The sequence below is a fragment of the Pelecanus crispus genome, chromosome 2 (genome assembly GCF_030463565.1).
Source record: "Pelecanus crispus isolate bPelCri1 chromosome 2, bPelCri1.pri, whole genome shotgun sequence".
NCBI classification, from domain to species: domain Eukaryota; kingdom Metazoa; phylum Chordata; class Aves; order Pelecaniformes; family Pelecanidae; genus Pelecanus; species Pelecanus crispus.
Genome location: NC_134644.1, coordinates 165,100,937 through 165,111,428, shown reverse-complemented (window position 1 = coordinate 165,111,428; position 10,492 = coordinate 165,100,937).

Here is a 10,492-nt window from a genome sequence, read left to right as displayed (position 1 = left end):
TGAGATTTCAGTCACTATCCAAACTGTTTAATCATTTTGTTTACCTGCAGTTACCAATTTGTTGAGAATGGAATGACTCAAACATGCAAAGTTTTACTGCAATAAAATAAGAAATTAAGGCAATTGAGAGGCTCCTGTGGAACCTTTATGATCGTTCTTGTTCTTATAGTGGCTGCCCTTTAAGGCTGTATTTTGTACAGCCTGTAAAGTGTGAAATTTAAGTATTGAACACAAGGGGTGTTCTACTTAAACTGTAGAAGAATCACAACACAGGCAGGTCTGGAGTCAAAAGGAAAAATGAACTAGAAATACTCATAAATATATTAAACATGCATTGGGAGAGAGGTGGAGGTAGATGAGGCTTGTTTCATCTATTTAGTCTATTTATAGAGAATTGTTTGTGTGTGTATCTGTCAATATATCTGCATTTCTACCATATACACACATACTTTAACAGAAAACCATGCTGCACTGATGATTGCTAGGGCTAAGTTGGCATTTTTCAGAGATGGGATATAGGATGAGGAGTCAGAAATGGGGAAGCGTTCAGTGAGGTTATTTATTACTTGGTGCAGAAATGTGGCTTACTGGAGGCCAGCAGAACCAGCTCAACCCTAGATGCTTTGCTTTGGGTGGAGGTGGATCTTGCTGATTACCCAAGGCTGCCAGATTTGTTGCCTCTAGGAAGCTCATTTCTCTATTATCCTCTATTGCAGTCCTAAATGTACTTTGCTTCTGTGTAGGACTGTCTCAAGGACTGAACATGTGTTGTACACATTGTGTTTCAAAAAAATACCCTGTCATCACTAGGTCTGAAAAATCCTGCAGCTTTGAGCTGTGTCACTCACAGGGCTGAGTCTGTGTCTCTCTCTGAACTGTTTCATGTCCAGATTCCTGCTCACAATCATTTGTTCAGGACCTGACACAGAGATTTTATCTTAAATCCTGCAGTTGCCACATTGATTTGGTGCAACAGTTTCAGATGACTGATTTTTTTTTTTTTTTTTTTTTTGTCAGTATTCCATCAGGTTGGAATTTGATTGCATCATTTTAGCACTGTTGTTCTGGCAATTACACGGTATGATTTTGCAATTTGATCAGTTTTGCCACTCTGTTGAAGACTGGCTAGGCTTTTTCTCTTCTACAAACAGGGAACTTATGTTTTAAAAAGAGGTTCAAATAAAGTAGATAATAAATACAGTATACAGTCCAACAAAATAAAATCATCTTTTGGTAAATCTGTGTTTCCCTCAGCTTTGCCATAAGGAATCTCCCAATTTTGCTTGGCTGTGAACAACATGGAATTTGTTAGTCCATTTGTAAGTCCAGTGTAGTTGTGATCTGCCATATCATATTCATAGTTGCCAGCTGCTAAATAATATAACAAGATATGCTCATTGTCACTTCTAACAGAAAGCGCTCTGGGACATTTCTCCATCATTCTCACAATATCAGTAAACCATTTTTTTATAGCTAAGGTAATGTTTCTCCAACCATGGAAGTAATTAATGAAAGTATACCATTAAACATAGTTTGTTTTCAGAGTGCTGCAAGCCTGCGTGGGAACAGACCAAGGCCGCCTCTGACAGATACTGTGAATACACATCTCATATCTTTTGACATTATTCATGAAGGTATAATTTTGGTTTGAATCGTGGGTGGTTATTTTTTTTTTTTTTTCCCCCAAAAGATTATTATGAATGAGCTTAACAAATACAAATTCTCCTTTATGGGTTTCAACAAAGTACATTCTGAGAACAGAATTTGTGTGACAAGTGTTTTGCATCACACCAAAATGTTTGACTTCCTTTATTCCCATTAAAAAATCTGAAGAATCAAGTGTCTTAAGTCAACCCATCATAATGGGTTTTGGGAAAGTGATGGACAAATAATGGCATGGCACATGCAACCAGACATAGATATTTTCACTGACACATGCTTTGAAGACTCGAACAGTGGGACTGCACAGATATTGTTTCCCAGGAACTAGTTATGGAGGAAAAAAAGAATGCTGTGCTGAGAAAGGACTGGCCATTGAGATTGGCAGGGGAGTATTTGGAGAGCATGGTCTCATACAGACTTGTGAGAGGAAATGGGGTAAACTAGCTTTGGATCAAGTGGAAGCAGTATCCTTGATCTGAACTCTTCCTGATATGATGTATTTAGAATTTGGGATCTAGATGTGGGTGGAAATTGTTGCTTTTAGAAATACGTGGTGGGGATGCAAGAAGGCTTGAAGTTGTAAGGTGATTTTGAGAAGGAAAACTGCTGAAACCCTGCTGACTTCTGCCTTGTCTGTGGTATTAAGCTCAGCTGTCATGAAACTATCACCCTATTTGTGCCACTAGCCGGGAGTACTTTGGGCACTTTTGTTCATGCTGGCCACGTGTTGTTGTGGTGCAGCTGAGAGACATGGGATCCTGTGGGATCACCCCTGCCTCTCTGCTGGGTGGTTAGCTCTCCCTCCAGTCTGCCAATGTACCCACATGTGAGATTGTGCCCTCATTCAGTGCTTGAGGGGTCAAATAAGAGGCTGTGCTTTGACTCGGATCATTTGAGTGGACCCGTTTAAGCAGGAATTATCTGAGCAAGTTGGTTAGTAGATCAGAGGAGTAGTGACTTCAGATGGAGAGAAAGGTGACAGTGAGCTGCTCGAGGTAGGCTGGGAGAGTAACCTGCTCCCAGGGCTGACCTGCAGCAGAACAGGCTATGTTATTCTCGAGTCCTGCTTGTTTCTGTTCTGCCAGACAACTCACAAGCCTTGACCCTGTCTGCCCATGTAGCCTTTGGATGCAAGCATGCTCTTTGGCTCAGCCTCTCTGCCAGTGCAGTCTCCCTTCTCCCCGCCCTCTCCTGCCATTTCTTTATTCCTTACACCCTGTGGCTTTCTTTGCAGCTCATTAGACACAAAATATCAGCTTAACTTGACACTCTGGGAACAGCAAATTACATTTTTTTTCCAGTTGATTTCTCCACTGCTTCTCCTGGATTTCCAGTGAAGTGGAGGGTTACAGGCACTTTGGCCATATGAATGGTTAGTAATGACCTCGGACTGAGGAGTACCCGAAACAAACTGCCTGAATTATGAAGCTTAGGCAATAAGCAGAGCAAGGGTCACCCAGACGCAGGCATATTTTTCCCCTACTGCCTCAGGGTTAAGAGTGGGTAATTGGTATTTCCAGTTTGGCTTCTTCCTCATTTTGTGTCATCCCATCATGGCATGCCAGGATTCATTACATTAAATGGCATCAAATAGTTGGGGAGTGTGACACGATACATTATCAGACATGTCACCTCACACCCTGTCATAACACAGTGCACTCAAAGATTGGTGAGGACCAAAAATTCATTTGTCTGATTCCATTTTATCAGTCAACCCAAAGGGAGACAAGCGTGTTAATTATTTGCACAGTGGTTTGCATCCAGTGCTAGTGGGAAGAGGATGGGGTATGATGGGAGAAGGACACTTTCTATGCTTCGGAACAATTTTACACCTACTGTCCATGCATATAGGTGGCAGTGAGCACGGTGTGATAGTGAACGATTAGTCTCTAAAACTTGATGCATGATAAAAAATTAACAAAAGGATTAAAAGATACCTGAAAAAGTGCTGGTTCCCCAGCATCAGCAGGCATTGGAATTTGAATTAAGTATCCTTTGTGCTCTGCAAGAAGTGAATACACAAGCCAAAAATGCAAGGATTTCTAAAAAAAACTTGTTTGGAGACAACTGATCTTAATATGTAGTTTTTCAAATACTTCAAAAAGTGGACGTAAAGGCTCTTATAAATGCACCTTCAATAGATCTAGCTGTGGTGTTTTAGGACATTTGTTCCTTGTTCTTAAATTCCAAACTCTGAGCAGAAGGCAACGAGTGTGTTGGTCTCAGCTATACCTATATATAATCTAATGTGCTAGCTAATGTTCTCAGAAAAGGTTGGTTTATCTCATGGCATGTGATTCTGGATATGTAGAAAAGGTGAGAGCACCTGATTTGGACAGCTGAAAAGAAAAAAAGCTCTACTGCCAACTGATTTGCTAAATTAAAAATCAGTCTGGGCTCTTCCTGACTGCTTGGTGTGCTTTTTGTCAGTAATTGTATTTCTGTGACCAGATGTTTGGAGCCCCAAACTGAGGTTTTCATGAATAAATGAACAGAGTTTGTTTGAACTCATCAAACAGATGAATGTCACAGCAGCTTAGAAAGTGTTACTTTAAAAGCTACAAGAGTCACATGGGCTCATAGACATAGTGCGTGACCAAAAGAAGCAGTCATGCATCTCAATGGGTGAATTTAAATTGAAATACAGAAATATGTGCCGCGACTGGTGTAAGCAATGCTTATCTATGTGATTGCGTTTAAAGAGGAAGAGGCTGAATTATGGATCACGTTGCAGGAGTTTGTGCCTTAGCCTTGCTGAAGAAGGTGTTGCTGGTGACTTGCAGATATGAGCAAACCACTGGTGTTGTCTTGTATCTCTGGCTGTGGAATGAGGCTGCTGTAGTGCATGGTTGAATTATATCCCCTGTGTCACTCTTATTCTGTAATGTTTTAGCATTAGTTTTAAGGCACTCCTTGAAATGACTTATACAATAAGCACTGGAGCAACAGAAAGCTGTGTCCAATGCCAAGGCATTTGCTTCTCGTCCACATTTCCCCATGCTTTTCGGACTAGTGTGTAGTTTGAATTGTGGATGAAAGCTCACATCAATTCTTTGATGTAAACTGGGTTGTGCATCCCTAGTTAGCACAGATCTGCAGAGAAGAGTACACATTAAACATCTGCACTGGTAGCTCTGTTTCATGTGGTAGGAAACTACGTTCCCCTACTTTGGCTGCAGATATACTTGGCAATGTCCCAGGTTTGTGGAGTGGAATGACGGAGAGACCGTAGCTTCCCTCTGGGAAACAGGACGGGAAGGCGTTGCTGACTCCAATGGTGAATCTGCAGCAGGGAAAGGGATTTCACCTGCCTCCTTCAGGGTAACATCCTCAAGATGTTTCAGTTTTATGACTTGGATCCATGGAGGCTGCACAGTGGAGAGATGGGTGAGATCAGAATGTCAGTGAAAAGTATATCCCCACCCTGTAAAACCTGTGTTAAAGTATATGGGAATGTCAAATTCTTGTCCAGTAGATGACAGTTCCAGCTGAGTCCTTTTGTTTTGGGGATGAACATTGAAGCACTGGTAGACATATGCAAAACCACCAAAGACCAGGTCTGGTCACACGACCTTGGGAGCAGAGACATGTTTGGGTGGAACTCATCATTGAGACCATGGTCTCATCCCAAAATGAGACAAAAACAGTACCCCAAAACATCCTTCAGATGGAGTAGTCCTGTTCCTGAGTTGTTAAAGCAAGCCATGAATAATGGCAGATTATACTGTATGGGGTATGGTCAGCTGTTTTCAGAAGACAGCTCTCCTGTTGGTGCTGCTTGCTTTGGTTTAGATCTGACATATTATGAAAGGGAAAAAAGGAAATTAGTAGGTTTTATCAACCATGATATTAAGCTAGGAAGGAAAAAAGGAAAATTATTTATATCTTCCCAAAGAAGATTCTCCATAAAGAAATACTGAAAGTGGGAGTGAATTCTAGGAAATGGGAGTATTTTATATAGAACATTACTTATTACTTTCTTGTGGTTCAGGCCACAGAACAACAGGGCTGTAATCTTTAGTGTAAACTCCTATACGCATGGTAAAGGAGAGAGTGGGAAGGAGTCTGGCATGGGAACTTCATAATGCACAGCCCTAGAAAGTGTCAGAGAAGAAGAAAGGATTAAATGTGAGTTGGAGGAAAAGAATAAATACAATTGGAGCTTTAAGGTGTGTGAGTTTTAGTGACAGTCCTGATGCTTGCTTGTCTTACTTCAGCTTCCAGTGGGAGAATGTATCGCTGCAATGCAGGCAAAGGGCTGGGATTTTGGTCAGGTTTTGTACTGCAGAATTTGTACAACTGACAGATCTGGGAGCTGCAAGGGAATAACTTCAGAGAACATCAGGAAAGCAGAGATTTACCCTGCCTCATTTCAGTCATTCAAGTGAGGTGTCTCATTTAGTAACTGCCTAGTAACTTTAGACCTCTTCAATAACCAATGAAGACAGGGAAGGATGCAGGACTTGGTGGTCTCACAGTGGATAAGCATCCTTCATGCTCTTAGCTCATGTTTGCTCTGGTTTGAAGCCAAGTTCAGTCAATAAAGTAGATTTCAATAGGCTTACAGTCACATCCATTGAAAACTGTTCTCTGAAGTCAGAAAGTAAGGATGTAATTCAGTCCATCTAACATGGCCATCTGCACATTCGGTCCCCATATGTCATTAAAGGAGCAAGACAGTCATCTCCCTGAGACACGTCTGTTGGGTCAGATGAGTTGCTCTAAGATGAATCCTCTGCTTTGACTAGATGGAGTCCAGACAAATAGTTTAGACTGGATAAACAGCCAAAGACAGATGGCTTAGAGGCTGTACTAGAAGTTATGGTATGGTGATCTGCTCAGGGTTAGTCCATATCATGGGCAAAATGCACAGTTTCTTATGGAACTGACCTTAACAGATGACAGTTTGCTTTGCTGGCCTCACTAGTGTGATGGATGTGGAGGATGGAGTGAGAAAACATGTCATACTCATGGCAGAGAACTAGCCAGACTCAGTTCAGGTAAATCTGTGGTCCACATGGCTGAAGGTGATTTGAAAATATGGGGGTTTTATTTTCAAAGAAGCTTTCTCACAAGTGGTGGGGCTGGTTCCAGGAACAGTGCTGTGGTGGCAGGGTGTGGAGAAGACAATGCTGTTCCCCACGCTCGCCTCGTTGTTTTGATTATGCAACATTCCCCTCTGCCCACAACGCTTGGGTCACTGTACCATAACCCATGAACTGTTTTTCCCCTTGGCCACATTTTATTGCTGTTATCCCTCAAGACAGTCAATATCTAACTGAATGTGGGTTCTGTTGTATGCTCAATGAATTCCATGTGTTCGTCTCTTAGAAGCAATTTGACAACAATAAAGACTAGAAAAATTGCAAAAATAATGAGGACTCCTTTTTAGGGAAAAGTAATTGCAACGATATAAGCCCAAATCCTGAGTGATGCTGAGCTGTACGGTGCCTGACTTGGCTTGAACAGAAGATGACAGAGTTTCAGGCAGGGTTTGTTCCAGAGACACATAAAAATGTCCAGGAAAAGCTGCATCTATCATCTAGTGCAGTGTTGATTCACTAAAATACAGATACAGGTTTAACCTCTCTGTCTCTTACTAACTTGAGAAGACCAGAAAGGTGTAAGTGAAAGAATTTTATTTACCTTAGATGAATTAATGTATAACAATAAAAACCCAAAACACATAAGATACCCTGATCAAAACCGGAAATTAAATAAGTCATAAAACCATGTAACTGCTTGAGCACACTAAGAACAGGATGTGACATTTATACCAGGCACCTTTCACAAAATACCAGTTTTCCATAATCTGGGATGTTATATGCGCCAGGGGAGGTTTAGGTTGGAAATTAGGAAAAATTTCTTTACGGAAAGGGTGGTCAAGCATTGGAAGAGGCTGCCCAGAGAGGTGGTGGAGTCACCATCCCTGGAAGTGTTCAAAAAACGGGTAGATGTGGCACTTGGGGACGTGGTTTAGTCTAGTCTACCCTTGATTGGTTTAGAGTAGACTTGGTAATGTAGGTTAATGGTTGAACTGGATGATCTTAAAGGTCTTTTCCAACCTAAATGATTCTATGATTCTATGATTCTATGATTGAGTGGTTGCTGGTCTTGTCTGATCACTGACCAACTTGTAATACTGAAGGATAAACACTCACTCACACACACACACAGAACAAACAAACAGACAAGGCAGGGGAAGCAGTAACCTGAGAGCTGGTTGAGGACAGAATATATTTTGCTCTGAAGAAGAATCAGTTTCTTGTGTAAGGGTTGAGAAACTAGCAAATTTACTGTTTCTCTCAATTTCTTAATTAATCATGACTGAACACAAGCATTTCATGCCTTTCTTCTCTCTCCATTCTTTTCCTCTAATAGACATTTTTCCTAATGGCATCTGGCTCATTAAGCACTCAACAGCCTATTACACTATGTTAACCCAGTGCTATCTAACCACGGACTTTGTGTAGATTTCCAGTTTATCATATTTTTCTCCCGTATCCTCTCTGCTTGGTGCCTGTGCACCACGCAGTAGCTGTGGTGATGGCCCATTCATTCACACTGTATTGAAGGGCTGACTATAAAATTCTTCTTTCCTTCCCCCCTCCTCTTCTTGCAACCTAATGCCTCCTCTTGCTCTTTGATTCTGGCTGCATTCTTATGGGATTAAGGGTTTTCTGTTTCCTAGAAGGAATAAAATATGGCTATCTGAGCCAGAGGAGTAGGAAATCTCTCCGTGAACTCCTTAATGGGGGTTTTTATGGGATATATTTTCACCTCATTTAGCTTTTATTTCAGTAAGGCTCTTTCATCAGTCTGAGCATCTGAAGGAAATGACAACTTTATGGGAAGGCAAGGAGGAATCGTTGGATTAAAAGAAGATATGAAAACAGAACTCAAAGAATGGAAAGGTTTAGAAAGAATAAAGGCCTAATAGGTGCCTCACTGAACACAAAATAAATGTGCTTGTTGGATGGAGAGATTCCTGAGAGCCTCTGCATTGTGACCAAGAGGCTGTATGTGACGGTCTGTAAAAGTGGGCAGTGGGCAGCTTTCTTCACAGGTTTTAAAATTAGTAAAGAGCCTTTGATCTCTTGTACTGCTTTCTTCTCAGCAAGGGCCCTGGTCATTCCCATATCAAGATGAATACTTTCTTCAGCTGGGTCACGTCACTATGGAAGATACCTGGCCTTTCAGAATTCATGAGAGTTACAAATCTGCCAAATCTTTCCTTCGTAAATAGTTTCAATGATTACCTGAACTCATTATCAAAAATTTATATTTTATCTCACCTGAATCTAATTGCAAATTCTAGCTGGCCAGACACTGCATACCTTTTGTCTGCTAAACTGAGCAACTTTTTATTATCAGAAATATTTTCCATTAGCCAAATACAGACTGTGATTTCATTGCCTCTCAACTTTTTCTTAGAGAAGTTAAAGAGGCTGAGCTTCTTAAAACTTTTGTTTTAAGGCAGATTTTCCAGAAATAAAATCATTGCTGTAGCCTTTTTCTGATCCCTTTCCAGTGTTTCAGCTACCTCCTTGGACTGTGCATGTTATTTGAGTAATGGTCTCACCAGCTCTGTATGCAGACGTAATAATAACATTTTATTTTGGCACAACATGCTCTTTGTATAACCAAGCATAACATCTTCTGTTTCACAGGACAGTATACAGGGTTTTTGGAGTGCCTACTTCTGAATACGCACTAAGAGTAACTTTGCCTTAGATGTAGGAATAGTGCACTGCAGAATGACGTTCAAAATAACGCAGTTTACCAAGCTGTGAGCACAATTGACCCGTTCCCATTATTGTTTACTGTTCTCCAAATGTTTGTGTCCTCTGAAAACTTCACCATCCTGGCTAAAGATGTTGAATAACATCGTACAAAAGGAGATCTCTGTAGGACCCACAGAAAATACCCCCCCCCTTTGATGATGATTCCCCATTAACAATTGCTTTTTAGGAGTATAACACTGGAAGAGACCTCCAGGATCATTGAGTCTAATCCCCAGCTATTTCAAGTAACCACATCACACAGTCACTATTAGAAATCTAGTTCAATTTTAATCCATTTAATATGTGCTGCATTGGTTTTTATGTAGTGTTGCTTTTGTAATCTGAATGCCATGTGATAGTAAGTCATTAAGTCCTTATTTTATTTCTAGTAATGACAAAAACCAGCTGAAGTGATTTTTATATATTGCAACGTCCGTCTAGAAACAATGAACCAAAAAAAAAAGAGCCTGAGGTTTTTCTTCTTTACTCATTTCAAATGAAATGTTTTTGAAAATTAAAATAACAAAAAAGATGACACCAATAATGTACTGACACATGCTGCTGAAAAAATAACACATGGGATGTTTTTAGTAGGATAGTTCAAAGTTCCAAATGTATTTTTTCCTAAGGGTGTTGATTCACAAGGATGGGAAGATAAAACCTAGATGGCAGAGATAATTGCTTTCCCCAATATTTCCTTCCTCCCCTCTCCCAGAGGTTGCTCCTTTCCTTTGCAGGGAAGCTGAATTGCATGTGAGGTAACTTTTGGACTACAGCCATTTGCATCTGCTCTGTTAAAATCACCCAGGTTGTAGATGATGGTTTGGGAACTGCATCGCGTACAGTTTGACTGTATCTGCTGCAGTGCAGCAGCGTCTAGAAAATGGGCAGTTGAGGGAGGTACCTCCTCTAACTGTCCGTGTTTAACCTGCCAGTTGCCTGACTGAGCCCTAGGTCCAGGCTTTTGCTGGGCTGATGACGTTGGAAAAGGCCAGGCAGTCTCCGAAGCAGTGTCCTGCAGAAGTCACAATCTGCAGGGATGAGTA